The 17,909-nt window shown below is 35.0% G+C and overlaps 1 pseudogene; it reads left to right on the forward strand.

Moving 5' to 3' along the window:
* Positions 1-17,909, forward strand: part of LOC138069513 (integrin beta-1-binding protein 1-like) — a 117,445-nt pseudogene that overhangs the window by 42,184 nt on the left and 57,352 nt on the right.

A 17,909-nucleotide genomic window follows, 5' to 3' on the forward strand; every position in this document is an offset into this window, starting at 1 on the left:
CAGGATACCGGGCTCCTCCGTCCATGGGATTTTCCAGGCAAGAGTACTGGAGTGGGTTGCCATTAGTGTCCTTCTAAGAAGAGGAAAGGAAACAGAGAGACATAGGGAAAGAGGTCCTGTAAAGACAGATGTAGAGACTGAAGCTATGCTTCCACAAGCCAACGTACAGGAGCCACCAGATATTGGAAAAGGCAAGTAAGGGATTACCTCCCAAGCCTCTCATTAGTCCTGCCAACACTTCGATTTTGTCCTTCTGATCTCCAGAAGTCTAAGATAATAAATTGCTCTTTTTTTAAATTAAACAGCCCAGTTTGGGGTAATTTGGTTTTTCACCTGTGAAAAATTAATAAATGTACCAAGAGTTAATCAATTGAATGCCCAACTAAACTTCTAAACAGAAAGCTAAAAGGTAAATTTAAAAATAAAATTTAAAAATTAAGTAAATGGAGGGACACCGAGAAAAATGGGTTAAAAGTCTTAACTTTTGTAAGACACCAATTTCCCTCTAAGTTATATCCATTTGAAATATATTACCAAGCAAAATTTCAATAGATATCTTTGTTGAACTAGATAAACGCTTTACAAACCTTGCATGTAAATGATCAAGAATAGCAAAGACACTTTGAAAAAATTGGAGCAAAACAAGAGCAATTTCTCTACTGAATTTCAATAATTATAAACCTGCTAATTAGGTCATGTGATATTAATACTGATTAAGTACATTCAAGAATAAACCAATAGACCATTGAAAAATAATTGAGGGCCTAAGAAAGTCTTATAAACAAATAAATTCTTGATTTACAGTCAATGGAGTATTGTACAGTAGAGTAGTGAGATAATAATTGTTATTTCAATAAACTGTGCTGCCTATATTGACATCCTTCTGCATGATTAAAAACAAAAAAACAAAAAACTGGCTTTGAGCTTCCAAAATTTGCAAAATCAATTTCAGTTTGATTGGGTCCTTAAGTGTGAAAGGCAAAAAAAAAAAAAATATATATATATATATATGTTTATACATATATATATATATACATATATACACACACATATATATACATGCTGCTGCTGCTGCTAAGTTGCTTCAGTCATGTCCGACTCTGTGTGACCCCAGAAGATGGCAGCCTACCAGGTTCCCCCATCCCTGGAATTCTCCAGGCAAGAACACTGGAGTGGGTTGCCATTTCTTTCTCCAATGCATGAAAGTGAAAAGTGAAAGTGAAGTCACTCAGTCGTGTCCAACTCTTTGTGACCCCATGGACTGCACCCTTCCAGGCTCCTCCGCCCATGGGATTTTCCAGACAAGAGTACTGGAGTGGGGTGCCATTGCCTTCTCCAATTTATATATACATATATATATATATATATATCTTTCTGGAGAGGATATTAGAAAATAAAATTATCTTGAACAAAAGAAAGAATTCTTAAATAAGACATAAAATCACCAAATATGAAGATAAAGCTTGATAAAGTAAACTATATTAAAATTAAGAGCTCTTGACAATCAAATTATGCCCTGTTGTGCTGTCCAAAATGATAACCAATAGCCACATATGACTGTTAAATTTTAAATTAGATAAATTTTATATAAATTTACAAATTTATTTTCTTAGTTGCACTAGCCACATTTTAGGTGCTAATGGCTAAGTCATATAGAAGAGTGGAGAAAAATCTGTGAAAAACGCAGTTTAGTAGCTGCTTTAAGTAAGTAAGTAAGTAAAATCACTCAGTCATGTCTGACTCTTTGTGATCCCGTGGACTGCAGCCCACCAGGCTCCTCAGTCCATGGGATTCTCCAGGCAAGAATACTGGAGTGGGTTGCCCTTTCCTTCTCCAGGGGATCTTCCTCACCCAGGGATCAAACCCGGGTCTCCCACATTGGAGGCAGATGCTTTAACCTCTGAGCCGCCATAACTGCTGCTCTAGAGTGAGTTAAATAAAAAAGACACACAGTGGAGGAAGCTCTTTAAAATACATAAAATTCTTGTAACCAGAATATATAAAAACTTCTACAAATCAACAAATAAGACAACATAATAATGAACAACAGACTTAAGACTCTAAACCTAGGGAATACCTTGCATACAGAAAGGACTAAGTAGCAAAAAGAGCTATAGAAAATGAGATTAGTGAGATAACCAGTGGGAAACAACAGCAGGACATTACATTCTAAATGTGATGAGAAAACACACCCGGAAGATTGTAAATGAGAAGTAGCATGGATTGTTGTCATTTTTAAGGATCTCTCTGGCTGTGTGCGTAGACTGAGGGTTATAAAAGTGGAAATCCAGAGATTAGTGAGGATACAATATACCTGTGAGATATAACATAGGTTTGGGCTAGATGGGGAAACATGAAGTTAGAAATGACTAGGATCAAGACATATTTTGAGAATAGTTCTGATAGTATTTGTTGTTTGATTTAAATATATGAATGGATTCTGGATTAACTAACATAAAAAAATGGAGAAGAATGAGTAATTTTAGAAGAATGACTCTATGGATCTATGTCCTGCTTTGGACTTATTTTGGTATATAGAATCAATTTTTCTGGAAGACATTTGGATATATGAGCTTGAAAATTAAGAGAGTCATAAATAAAGGAAAAGATGTAGGAGCCATCTTAATTTTGCTTAATTTGAAGATGTGCAGATGGAATATTCAGAAATATTTGCAAACTATATATCAGATGAGGGAATAATATCCAACATATAGAAGGAACTCATACAACTCAATAACAAAGCAAAATAAAATAATCCAAATTAAACAAAAAAAAAAAAAATGGGCAAAGGACCTGAATAGATGTATTTTCCAAAGAGCACATACAATGGCCCAACAGGTACATGAAAAGATGCTCAATTGCACTAATCATCAGGCAAATACAAGTGAAAAAACACAGTTGACATCACATCACACCTGTTAAAATGACTACTATCAAAAAGGCAAGCAGACACATGTTAGTAAGGATGTGAAAAAAAGGGAACCCTTATGTACCATTAGTGGGAATATAATTTGGCACAACCACTATGGAAAACTGGAGTATGGAAATTTCTCAGAAAATTAAAAGTAAAAATAACATTTTACATAGCAACTGTTACTTCTGGTGTATATTTGAAGAAAGTGAAATCACTATGTTGGAGAGATATCTGCACCTCCTATGTTTGCTGCTGCTGCTGCTGCTAAGTCACTTCAGTTGCGTCCGACTCTGTGCAACCCCATAGATGGCAGCCCACCAGGCTCCCCCGTCCCTGGGATTCTCCAGGCAAGAACACTGGAGTGGGTTGCCATTTCCCTCTCCAATGCATGAAAGTGAAAAGTGAAAGTGAATTTGCTCAGTCGTGTCTGACTCTTAGCAACCTCATGGACTGCAGGCCACCACGCTCCTCCGTCCATGGGATTTTCCAGGCAAGAGTACTGGAGTGGGTGCCATCACTATGTTGGAGAGATATCTGCACCTCCTATGTTTACTGCAACATTATTCATGAAGCCAAGATCCGGAAATACCTTAAAGGTCTACCAACCAAGGACTGTATAATAAAAATGTGGCCTCTCCCTCTCTATCAATATGCCATAATTTATACGTACAATGGAATATTTGTTATTGCCATTTAGTCACTAAGTCATGTCCAACTCTTTGCAACCCCATGGATGGTAGCCTCCCAATCTCCTCTGTCCATGGGATTTCTCAGGCAAGAATACTGGAGTGGCTTGCCATTTCCTTCTCCAAAGAGTCCCTCTGACCCAGGGGTCACACTTTCATCTCCTGCATTTGTGGGAGGATTCTTTATCACTGAGCCACCAGCGAAGCATAATGAAATATTACTCAGCCATAAAAATGAAATCCTGCCATTTGAGACAATGTGTATTAACTGTCAGGGCATTTTGCTGATTGAAAAAAGTCTAATAGAGAAAGATAAAAACTGTAAGATCTCACATACATATGAGATCTAAAAAAAAAAAAAAAAAAAAAGGCTGAACTCATAGAAACAGAGAGTAAAATGATAGTTAAGAGGGCCCAGGAATAGAGGAAATGGGGAGATTTTAAAGGGTACAAACTTCCAGTAGTAAGAATAATAAATTCTGGGGATCTAATATTCAGAATTGTGTCTATAATTGTATTATATACTTAAAAATTGCTAAGAGAATAAGTCTTTGTGCTTACCTCACACACACACACACACACACAGATAATTATGTGAGGTGATGGAAGTATTGACTAACTCTGTTACAGCAATCATTTCTAAACTGATTCATGTGTATATTCGACACATCATAAGACTGGAACTTAGTGTTATGTTTGTTGTCTCTCAATAAGTCACAAAACTGAGGGGGAGAAAAACAACAACAACAACAACAAAAAGCACCCATATTTACTGTCAAGTTTTGGCTTACCCAGTGGGTGCTGATGTTCATTAACTAAGGTATAGAAAGAGAGCCTGATGAGGTACAGTCCATGGGGACGTATGAGTTAGATACAACTTAGCAACTAAACCACAAGCCACCAGCAAGCACAAAAGAAGGCGCAAGTGTGCTGGGCCTTCTATAGCAGGTGGAGCGAGAGCGAATGAGAATTTCCTGTTAGCCGTATCTCTCGCACTTCTTGTTTCTTGTTTGCCCTCTGCTTGGTTCTTTTATTCCAAGAGCAATAAAAATGTCAGTACCAGAAGATGACATGAGATGATACAGTTGCTTGGCATCAAACAAAACAGGCAAAAGCTAGAGAGATTAAGAAAATTGTGTTGCTTTTTTTTTTTTATTTTTTTGCTCTTGCTAGCTATCACTTTTAAGTTGCATTTCTTTTGTCCTCCATTTTGATTGTTATCCCCTAGCCTCTTGCCTTTCCCTTTTGCATTTATTGTTAGTATTTCCATCATATTCTGTTTTCATCCTTATTTATGATATTTAAAAGTAATTTTCTGTAGTTATGTTCGTTTGCAATCCTCAAGTTGTTTCCTTAGTTTATAAATTCTCTTCAACTCTCATTCTACTTTTCTTAAAGATTACTGCTTTGAGTCCTTGTTTTTTTGATTTCATAATTGGAGCAATTTATTTCTATAACATACAATACTTGTTTAAGACTAGTGTTTTGATTACTTTTGCTTATTCTTTGAGTTACATTTTTCTATAGCCTGAACTTTTCATCTTCTTTGAACACATTAGTGTTTATCATTTTGTTATTTTTCTGTATAGTTACATGATTGTCTTGCCATTTGTAATTTTGTTCTTGTTTAAAGCGACTTGCTCTTTCTAAGGTACCAGTTAGTCCTCTGCAAAACAAAGTTGAATTCCTTTATCTGCATGTTTTCAATACAGTGTGAGGGCTGCAAATTGTATAAATCTACCCATTTGGAGTCCAAAGGCATAAACCCCTTCTTGAGGACTTGGTTTTGATCTCTCTTTTGAGGTGTTTTTCTTTTTTTTTCTGTGTGATGTATAATTGTTCCATTTATATCAGGATATTCTAACACAATAGGTGGATGCTCCTAACCTTGCAGTAATTTCCCAGTGTTCATGCCTTGTTTAGCCAATGCCTACCTTAGAGTTTATTGTCATTTTTCAGCATCCCGTGAGTTCCCTCACCCATCATAACAATTTCAAAAATGAAAAGCCTAGGGCACCTATTGGTTTTGATCCAGGTTTTTGTAGTATATAACAGGAGCACAGAGTCTCACCTAGATTTCTCAATGAGTTTCTTTGTTTGATACTCCTATTTTCTCTGGGGATTCTAGAATATTTACTTTCTCTTCACAGTATTTATCAGTTACTATGTATTGTAGGAAAAACTGGCTCCCTGTGGTTATAGTGACTGCATTTTCTCTTTCTGCAACTCTCCCAAACTGGAGACGGAACATTGTGAGCAGCTACATTCCTTTTGTCTCTGTTGAGATAGTTTAGTATTGATTCTTAGACAGTTTTCAGGGACTTTTCCGTGAATATTGGGGAGAATTGCTGGATTTTGTCAGCCCACCTTCATTTTAAAGTGTAGATTCTGGGAAGGAAGGGCTTACATTTTTAAAATTAAAAATAATTAATAAAATCTATTAATAGATTTTATTTAATATCTAACCAAGCCCTTCATGTTTTTCTTGAAAAGACACTTAGGATTATTTCATTTCCAGGAAACTTCTGTTAGGCCTATACCTTATGAAGTTTTAATTAATACAAGCTTAACATTTACTATCTTAACATGTAACTTTCACTAGTTTATAGAAATATTTAGACTTACACAGCTTTTGGTTTCAGCTGAGCTTTCCTGGAAAAATTATTTTAAATGGTTCACCAGGATTTATTTTTGTTTCATATATAATAAATGCAGTCCTCCAATTGCCCATTAATTTTTTTACAGAGATAATCAAAATGGTTAAAGGTTATTTGGTACAGCTGGGTAACATTAAAAAGAAAAAAGAACTACTAATTATAATAATTAGAGAAGGAAATTGAGAGAAAACAGTGTGATATATTGGACTTATTGCTGTTTATTTAAAGATACACTTTAGATGGTCTATTAAAGATTATTTAATTAAGAGAAATAAGATTTCCTGATCACAGACTTGAGTCAATTTGAACAAAGAAATAGCTATGTTGAAACTGCTGTTCAGTTAATGAGAAAAAGGCTGATCCAAACACAATATGAAGAGGAAATATTAGAGTTACAAACTCAGTCTCCCAGGCTTATTAATTACATGTATATTTATAGAATCTGTACTTTTTCCCAAACTCAACCTTACATTCCCTCTTTAAACACTATTATTCCAGAAGTTCTTAAAATTTCTCTGTCTGTGATGCCCTTATGGTGTACATTTTTTTATGACATCCATAGGGCAAAAGAAATCATCATTCTGTTTGTTTAATAGATTAAAAAAAACTTAAAACTGTTCATATTCTAAAATGTACTAGCGATTTGAAAAACAAATATGCATAAACTGAAAAATAATTTTATTTCATTCTTAAAATATTCACTAACTTGTTAATGGGTTATGTGTACCGATTTCAACCCTTGAATTAGATTGGATGTCACCATCCTAATTCTCTTCCAAATTGATTTTTGAGTGGCAGTTGCTTTTTAAAAATATTTTTTCCATTATTAATGTATTAAGAGTTTATTTTCAGAGCAGTTTTAGACTTACAGCAAATTTGAAGGAAATACAGAGATTTCCTATGTATTTCCTTACCCTACACATGCAAAACATTCTGCATTATCAACATTCACCGCCATAGCATTTGTTTTAACTGATGAATGTATGCTGACAAGTCATCCAAAGTCCATATTGACATTAAGGTTCACTTGATGTTGTATATTCTATACTTTTGGACAAATGTATAATGACATAAATCCATTATTATATAATAATACAGAGAATTTTCACCACTCTAAAATCCTACATGATCCAAGTGGTCATCTCTCTCCCCTTCCCCAAGCCCCACCAACCAGTGACTTTTTTATTGTCTCTATAATTTGTATAATTCAGAATTTCATATAATTAAAAACATACAATATATAGATTAAAAAAATTAAATTCCCTTTCACTTAGTAATATGCATTCATGGTTCCTCCATGTCTTTTCATGACTTGAGAGCTTATTTTCTTTTTAGTGCTGAGTAATATTCCATTGTCTGGATGTACCAACCAAGGATATCATGGTTGCTTCCAAGTTTTGGCAATTATGAGTAAAATAACACTCCTTTAGACATCCGTTTGCAAGTTTTCCTGTTGACAGAAGTTTTAAACTCTTTTGGGTAAATACTAATGAGCATGACTGTCATATCACATGGTAAGAGTAAGTTTAATTTTGTAACAAAATGCCAAACTGTGGCAGTGGCATTTTGCATTCTTACCAGCAATGAATGAGAGGTACTATTGCTCCACATCTTGGCCAGCATTTGGGGCTGTCAGTGCCTAGATATTGGGTGTTCTAATAGGTGTGTAGCAGTATTTCATTGTTGTTTTAATTTGCATTTCCCTGATGATCTATGACATGGAACATCTTTTCATATGCTTATTTGCCATCTGTGTATCTTCTTTGATGAGGAATCTGTTAAAGTCTTTAACATTTTAAAAATCAGATAGTTTGCTTTCTTATTACTGAATTTTAAGAGTTCTTTGTGTGTTTTGGATAAAAATTCTTGATCAGATGCCTTTTACAAATATTTTCTCCAAACCTGTTTTATCTTCTGATTATTTTAATATTGTCTTTCACAGAGTGTAAGTTTTTAAATTTAATGAAGTCCAGCTTATCAATTCTTTCTTTCATGGATATTGCCCTTGGTATTATATGAAAGAAATCATTACCGTATCTAAGGTCATCCATATTTTCTCATATTTTATTTCTAGAAGTTTTATAGTTTTGAGTTTTACCTTAATGCCTGTGATCAACTTTGACTTAATTTTTGTGAAGGGTATAAGGTATATGTCTAGATAGGTAGTTATATTTTATCACTAAAAACACTAGAAATCTAGCTTACAAAAATGTATTATTATTCAAAAGAATGTAGAACAATATAATGCTGAAATTGTTAACTTCCTCAAGCTAGTATTTCACACATTGTTCAATAGATGCTCAGCATTGCTGAATTTCCTTTGAAAATTTAACATATCCTACAGCATTCCCATGAGTTCAGGTGGTATACTGAAGTGTCACAAGATACATTTTGGGAATTGTGGGTATCTACCATTGATAGACAAACCAAGGGTCTCAAATGTAAAAAAAAAAAAAAAAAAAAAAAAAACAAATCTACAGACATTATTGAAGCAAAAATGCTAAGTAGCAGAAGATATTTGAAGTACAACTTATGGGCTGGGAGAAAATATTTGCCAATGATGTTCCTGATGAGGGCTTAATTTCCAAAATATAAAAATAGCTCATACAATTCAATAACAACAATAATCACAAACCAACCTACTCAAAAAATGGGCAGAAGACCTAAATAGACATTTCTTCAAAGATGGCACACAGATGATCAACAGGCACATAAAAAGATGCTCAGCACTGCTAATTATTAGAGACATGCAAATCCAAACTACAATGTAGTACCACCTCACACCAGTTAGAATGGCCATCATAAAATGTCTACAGGTAATAAATGCTGGAGAAGGTGTGGAGAAGAGGAAACTCTCTTACACTGTTGGTAGAAATATAAGCTGGTGCAGCCACATTGGAAAAATGGCATGAAGATTCCTCAAAAAACTAAAAACAGAGTTACTATATGATCCAGCAATTCCACTCTTGGGCATTACAGCCAAAAACTATAATTCAAAAGATTCATGAATCCTATGTTTATAGCAGTACTATTCACGATAGCCAAGGCATAGAAACAACCTAAATGTCCATCAATATACGAACAGATAAAGATGTACATATATACATACATACAATGGAATAGGACTCAGACAAAATAAAGAATGAAATGTCATTTGCAACAACACAGATGGACCTATTATACTAAGGGAAGTAAATCAGAAAAACAAAGACAAATACCATATGATATCTCTTGCACATGGAATCTAAAATATGACAAAAATGAACTTATAGAGAAAACAGACTCACACATGTAGAAAACAGACTTGTGGTCGCTGAAGGAAGGGGGTGGGAGAAGATGAATGGGAGTTTGGGATTGGCAGATGCAAACTATTATATACAGAATGGATAAAGAACAAGGTCTTAATGCATAGCACAAGGGACTATATTCAATATCCTATGATAGACCATGGTGGAAAAGAATATGAAAAATGTCTATATATTAATTATTAATATGTATAATTGAATCACTTTGATGTACAGAAGAAATTAACACAACATTGTAAATCGACTGAACTTGAATAAAATAAATTTAAAGCAATTCTACAAAGCAATGATAAAAGAAAAATAATTCAACAGGAAAAAAATGAGTAAATGCCACAGCTTTGTAATGAAATATTGCTAAATTTTTTATAGGAGAAATATATGAAAATGCAATTGATTTCTATAGCACAAAGTGAATACAAAATAAAACTAATACATGCCATCATATACTCTCTGTAGTGACTTAGCAATACATTGAAATCGTCAACAAGTTCTATTTTTCCAAAAGTAGAGAATGATGGAATTTTATATACTCCTTGTAGGAGTGCAAACTAATACATGGACTATGGAAATGAGTTTGGTCATTAGAAATTCATATATTCTCCAACATGTGACTCCACTCCAAGTATACAGTCTAGACACACGCATGCTCAATTACACAGATGTTGCTCACATTGAGAAAAACTGGAAACAAACGGAATCTCTAATAAAATAAGGAATTAAATTGTATATTCATGAAATGGCATATTACACAGGAAGGAAATGAACAATATTGAACACAGGAAGGAAATAAAAAATAAAATGTCAAATCAAAGCCAGACACATAAAACCTAGTATGTGAAGCCACTGATGTAAATTTCAAAATTAGACAAAATTAAATGATTTTTCATGGAGGTAAACTCAACAAAACAAGTTACTAATTTCCACAGGTTTCAGAGTAGGGATAGTTTATAGAGAGTAAGATACTGTGGGCTTCCTTCATGGCTCAGAAGGTAAAGAATCTGCCCACAATGCTGGAGTCCTGGGTTTGATCCCTGTGTTGGGAAGATCCCCTGGAGAAGGGAACAGTTACCCACTCCAGTATTCTTGTCTGGAGAATTCCAAGGACAGAGGAGCGTGACAGGTTATAGTCCATGGGGTCACAAAGAGTCAGACATGACTGAGACACTTTCACTTTCAAGATGTTGTGAGGAAGAGACAATTGGGAAAAATTTAGAAGATTCTAACAATGTTACATATTTTGATCTGGGAGATAGATATACAATGTTCACTTTGTAATAACTTGTTTAACTGCAAATTTTGTTTTACACTCTTTTGTATGAATGTATTACATGTCTTAATTTAAAAAAAAATGGTTAAAAAACTAGGAAACACAAAATGAAAATGTTAAGAACTGATTAAAATGGAATTCAGTATCTTTTTTTTTTTAAATTAGGTGAAAAGTTTAGATAGCAAAAATTAGCATTTAAAAATTTGGGTGGAGAGAGATGATTAGTAGTTGCATTTTCTACATTTCTGCTGTGTTTTTTCTCAAGATGTATCAACAATAAACAAACAAAAAAATCAAAACAGACCATGTATACTAACAAAGTACACTTACTCTCTAATACATTCTGTAGTTGTCCCTACTGTATAGTATACTGTATAATATAATGATGTTTTACTGGTAGTTTTTCCAGGTTTTCCAGGTTGTAGAGTCACATGAGACAAAAGAAAAAGACTTTTCTGCAGATTAATGGATTGCATTACTATCTAGAGTAGAATGCATAATAGAAAAGGGAAGAATGGCAGGTCTAATTGGGAAAAGCAGAACAAACTTGAGAAGATGCCTGTGGAAATAAATTACATTGCTAAGATCAGGCTGTTTCACCATTACAAAAAAAGTTAGGAGAAAAGTTTAATTTTATTTAAAATTCATTTGTTAGGCTACAGAGAGGGAAGGTCTATACTTTGCAAGTGAATATGATATGAGATGTAAATTTTATAAATGTTTGTGACCCAATAAAACAAGTATAATCAATTGTTATTACCTAGGCTTTAAATGTCTTCATCATATAATTTTGATTGAGGGGCTAAAATGAGCAAAAAATTAAAAAAAAAAATTTTTAAACAATTTCTGAAATGGGAAACTGGTTTTAGTGTATACTATGTGTGTGTATGTGTGTGTGTGTGTGTGTTCAGCCATATCTGACTCTTTGTGACCCCATGGACTGTAGACTGCCAAGATCCTCTGTCCATGGAATTTTCCAGGTAAGAATACTGGAGTGGATTGCCATTGTCTACTCCAGGGGATCTTCCTGACCCAGGGATCATACCCGTGTCTTTTGCGTCTCCTACATTGTCAGGCAAAACCTTTGTTACTATGCCACCTGTGAAGCTTATTGTATCACAGACACACCAAAAACACATATTAAAAAAATAATAATCATAAGATTTTTTTCTTGAAAACAGCCATACAACCTCCACCTGCCAATGTAGAAGAGTCAGGAGTTGTGGGATGGATCCCTGGGTCAGGAAGATCCTCTGGGTTAGGAAATGGCAACCTACTCCAGGGCTCTTGCCTGGGAAATCCCATGGACAGAGGAGTCTGGTGGGGTCACAAAGAGTCAAACACTACTGAGTGACTGAACATGCACACACAACCTAAAGCAAAATTTTAAAATGTTTTTATATATTGACAATGTAAATATTTAAATTAAAATACAAGTTTTTTTTTTTTTTTACTTGTGTCATAATCTATTCTAAGACATTTTCTGTAGTGCTCCTGCAAAAGTGGCCATGTTCAGAGTAATGTTCCATTAAACTCTCTTAATTTTGGTAGTAGGTTGCACCAGTAGGGATTGAAGAGCAAATGGACTGGGGAAAAGAAGTTGTGCATAGCTCTGGTCAGCCCATAGGTAACTTTTTTATTTGTTTTTGAAAATTTAAAAGAAATTCCTCCTTTTTTTATCAAAGGGAGTTTGGCTTTATCCCACCCCACATCACTCCACTCCATACCCACTTCACATAAGCTGAGTGTCTTGTGCAATGTACAGTATGCAAAACCATACTCGATTACTCTGAACTTGAGGGACTCCAGGTTCAAGATTATTTTATGATGGTATTTTTTTAAGTCACTGTTAATTTGACAAGTTAGGTTAAATCTTATTTATAAATATATATATGAATGAAATTGTTTACTTAGAAACACACAAATTAAAGAAAAAACTTCAGGCTACTTAATTTAGTAAAAGTTCAACTAAATATTTTAATGTGAAATACTGTTTTCAGCAATTTCTGTTTATACCAATAGATCAGGCTGTTCTGTTTCCATCTCTCTTAATAAGTTTAGTATCACAATTATATTGTAGTGCAATTTATTTTGCCAAGATTTCCTTTTAATGTTAAGAATTGTGTTGTGATATGACATATTTGTTAAAAATGAATACTTTTGTGTGAAATGAAGTAATGTACATAATACAAGTTGTGTGTCCTACAGGAAAGCAATACACTCATACCTCAAAGTCCTGTTGAGGACTTTTATTTCCTATTTTAAAAGCAAAAATAGTTTATGGCACCATAAACATCATGTAATAAATATTTTTCATGATGTGACTAAGTGAATACTGGTCACAATAAATATATTATTGTCCTAATACAGCTCATTAGAGAAATGCTGCCAGTTTGTAAACAAATATGCAAGCCATCAAACTTTAAGGCCAAACTTGATCAGCAGAAGAATTTTAATTAGAAATGGTTCAACTCCCAGATCACAGATATGAAAAAAATAGTATAAAATGTGAGCCTTGAAACAGAAGGAAATTTTATTTCCCTGATTTCTTTAAGCTATTCCATCTACAATATATTGTTCTTGGCTTCTTGGAAGGAGACTAAAAGCAAGAATGCTTGAGTGATTAGGATTGTTCCCATAGGAAATAATAGATATCTGTTATTAATTATAACATCAAATGCAAAACAAGAAATGATTTTTTATTTCTATTTTTGATGCTAGATTATTAAGGTGGGTGAAAATTAAATTTGCTTTTCAGATGACAGCAGGGGAAATTTCACTATGTCAGATCACTGGTTACTCTATTAATTTTCACAATATTCTATAAGTTAATATAAAGTACTTACATGTTAGTTTTTGTAGAATCTTGTTTCTGAATAAATATACTCCATTGTTCTTTAGGACGATGATGTCTTTCAATTTTTTGACTGAGAACACACACGAAAATATATTTTCCATCATGATGTAACATATAGGTGTGAATTACGTATGTGTGCATAAGCAAAAGTTCACACACAAACACTGAATGGCCTTTATAGGTGTAAAAAGCTTCCATATAATCTGCACTATGCTTTCCTGGAGGCGCAGATGGTAAGAATCTGCCTGCAACACTGCAGTGCAGGAGAGTCAGGTTTCATCTCTGGGTCAGGAAGATCCCCTGGAGAAAGGAATGGCAAACCACTTCAGTATTCTTGCTTGGAGAATTCCATGGACAGAGGAGCCCGGCAGGCTACAGTCCCTGGAGTCACAAGAGTCATAGATGATAGAGTGAGTAACACACACATGCTATTTTATCTATTCTATAATTTTTAATAATAATAATACCATTTTATTATTTTTCATTAAGAAAAAATAAATTAAGATCTCAAATCTCCTCAAATTAATGTTACTGACTTTACTAACAGTTTGAAAAACATCCCCTTTCTCTTTCCCAGCTGGAACCATGGAGGGTGCAGAAGAGAAGAAAAAGAAGGTTCCTATTGTGCCAGAAACCCTTAAGATAAAGGGAAAGGATTTCAGAGAGATTAAGATCAAGTGCTTTAGAAAGAAATTTGCCCAAAAGATGCTTCGAAAGGCCAGGAGGAAGCTTATCCATGAAAAAGCTAACCACTTCACAAGGAATACAGGCCTATGTGAACTGCATTTGAACTGAAATTTGAATGGCTATAGTGGCAAGATAAGCCTTCAACTTCTATGTACCCACGGAACCCAAATTGGCATTTGTCATCAGGATCAGAGGTGTCAATGAATTGAGCACAAAGTTTCCGAAGGTATTGCAGCTTCTTTCTTTTTGTCAGATCTTCAATAGTACCTTTGTGAAGTCAACAAGGTTTCAATTAACATGCTGAGAATTGTGGAATCAGACATTGCATGCTGCTGCTGCCAAGTCACTTCAGTCGTGTCCGACTCTGTGCGACCCCATAGACGGCAGCCTACCAGGCTCCCCCGTCCCTGGGATTCTCCAAGCAAGAACACTGGAGTGGGTTGCCATTTCCTTCTCCAGTGCATGAAAGTGAAAAGTGAAAGTGAAGTCGCTCAGTCGCGTCCGACTCCTTGCGACCCCATGGACTGCACCCTTCCAGGCTCCTCCGTCCATGGGATTTTCCAGGCAAGAGTACTGGAGTGGGGTGCCATTGCCTTCTCCATACATTGCATAGGGGAACCCAAATCTAAGTCTGTAAATGAATTGATCTACAGCATGGTTATGGCAAAATCAACAAGAAGCAAATTGCCTTGATGGATAATGTATTGATTTCTCAACCTGTTGGCAGATATGACCTCATCTGCATAGAGTATCTGATCCAGGAGATCTGTCCTGTTGGAAAATGTTTCAAAGAAGGAAACAGCTTCCTGTGGCCATTTAAGTTATTTTCTCCATGAGGCAGAATGAAGAAAAAGACCACCTATCTTGTAGAAGGTGGAGATGTTGGCAACCAGAAATACCAGATCAACAGTCTTATTAGAAGGATGAAGGAAGCTATCTACCATAATTATTTTTGCAATCTGGTCAGTTAATAAATACTGATTGTTTTTAAATTGAAAAAAAAAGAAAAGAAAAACATCCCTTTTGACAAACTTAAATTTGTGCTGTTTAGTTTAATGCTTCAGAGCATGTGCCTACCATAGCAAGAAACACTCAATAAACACTAATGAATGAATGAATGGATGATGCTTAACATTTCTCTGTTGCATTCACAATCTAGCCCTACCTTTCTGAGAAAACATCTCTGTACTTTATTGGGATTTGGGGTATTTTCCAAAGTCCCAAGGATTCATTTACATCCACTCTCTTGAGTTACTTCTACAGGGAATTGTTGCATTAAGTGTTCATTCTATTATTTTATTATTATTATTATTATTTAAGAAAGGGCACAATTTAAGGCTGAAGCAGGGAAAGACAGAGCTGTATTTTAATCCTAACTCTACTGTGTATTATTTGTTAATTTCTGAGACTGCTTTCTTATTTACAAATCTATACTAACAATTGATATCCATATTTGTTATACAGACTAAATTTTATGATGAATACAAAGCACTAAATTTCAAAAAGTCAATAAATGTTAAATGATGTTAATGCTAATGGCCGTCTTGCAACATACAGCACTTCTACAAATAATTTTGATGGTGTTCTGCTAGCCTTCTTGCTTTATCACATCTTTCCTCCTTTTATTTTAGTCTTATAAACTGAAGCAATTTAGCCAACTGCCATGAACCCATTGACATGACTCCTGTTCTTTGATTTAAACAATTTATCTATAAAATGTATAATCATAATCTTAACTTTATCATGTCAGGAAAACATTGGTAATAATGCTAATTAAAATAGTGATAGATTACATGGAATTTTCTACAAAGTCACACATGTATAACTCTATTAGACACATACAAAAATAAGTCATCTTTGAGGGGGAATACCAAAGGGAATTATAGGATCAGTATGTTACACTCATTCAACAATTGTTTCCCATTCTTCAGAAAACAGAAACTCTGTATATGGCAACTTTCCATAAACAAAAAAAAATGTATCTAGCCAAAATAAAGGAACAGGGTATTCCATTAATATTTTCTCAAATACAAACCTGACATGGAAGTACTGCATCTTACAAACCCTGCACTATGTTCTCATTTTTTATTTCTGCACTTGAGAGATGTCAGCCTTCTGATTCTGACTAATACAGAGTAGCTTATTTCAGACCAAACAGTCCATATGAATAATGATTAAGAATTTTAAAACAAAAATATTTAAAGACAGTAGAGAGTGACCGGGACAGCAAGGCCTTGTGCCAAAATCACAAAGAGGAAAATAATGCATTGAAAGAATCAGATTTTTTGCTACTTCTGCCACTTGGGGCATTGACTGGTTCTCTGTTCAGGGTTTTTATACTCATTATAATTATTTCAGTGTGGTGATGTCGCTCAGTCGTGTCCGACTCTTTGCAACCCCATGGACAGTAGCCTACCAGGCTCCTCTGTCCATGGGATTTTCCAGGCAATAGTCCTGGAGTGGATTGCCATTTCCTTCTCCAGGGGATCTTCCCAACCCAGGGATCGAACCCAGGTCTCCCGCATTGTAGACAGACCCTTTACTGTCTGGGCCACATAATTATTTAGAGATTAATCTATTTTGCTAAATGTGTTTTTTTTTTTTTTTTTTATTGCTAGGTAGTATTCTGTTGGAAAAGGCAATGGCAACCCACTCCAGTACTCTTGCCTGGCTAATGCCATGGACAGAGGAGCCTGGTAGGCTGCAGTCCATGAAGTCACTAGGAGTCGGACACAACTGAATGACTTCACTTTCACTTTTCACTTTCATGCATTGGAGAAGGAAATGACAGCCCACTCCAGTATTCTTGCCTGGAGGATCCCAGGGACGGGGGAGCCTGGTGGGCTGTCATCTATGGGGTCACAAAGAGTTGGTCACAACTAAAGCGACTTAGCAACAACAGCAGCAGTATCTTGTTGCCTAGACATTATCAGCTGGTTTATCTATTCATCTGCTGATGACATTTGTTCTTTTTCCAGTATTTAGCTATTATATTATATTTGGCTATTATATGGTTAATTTCCCCCATGGAAAGTGATAGATGCTCAGTCGTATCCAACTCTTTGTGACCCCATGGACTGTAGCTTGCCAGGCTCTGCTGTCCATGGGATTTTCCAGGCAATAATACTGGGGTGAGCAACCATTCCCTTCTCCAGGGGATCCTCCCAAACCTGGGTCTCCTACATTGCAGGCAGATTCTGAGCCAACAGTGAAACCCACTATATTATATTTTTAAAGTTGCTTTAAACATTTAGGAAAAGTCTTTTAAGGAATTGTCCATTTCATATAAGTTGTTGGATTATGGACAAAAAGTTGTTCATGATTATAACAGACAGTCTTACGGCATCTATAATTCTTACCTCTTAATGTTCTTGCCCTGTATAATACCCTCCCTTGCTGCATGGATAAGACCTGTGACTTTCTTCTAGCCAATAGCACAAGGCAAAATTTTGTGTGGAAAGAATTGTGCAACTGTAAAATTTCCATCATAAATCTGAGGCAGAGTATTTCTTTTAGGCAGGTAAATGAGGCAATCA

This window comes from Capricornis sumatraensis, chromosome 2 (assembly GCF_032405125.1).
Source record: "Capricornis sumatraensis isolate serow.1 chromosome 2, serow.2, whole genome shotgun sequence".
Lineage (NCBI taxonomy): Eukaryota > Metazoa > Chordata > Mammalia > Artiodactyla > Bovidae > Capricornis > Capricornis sumatraensis.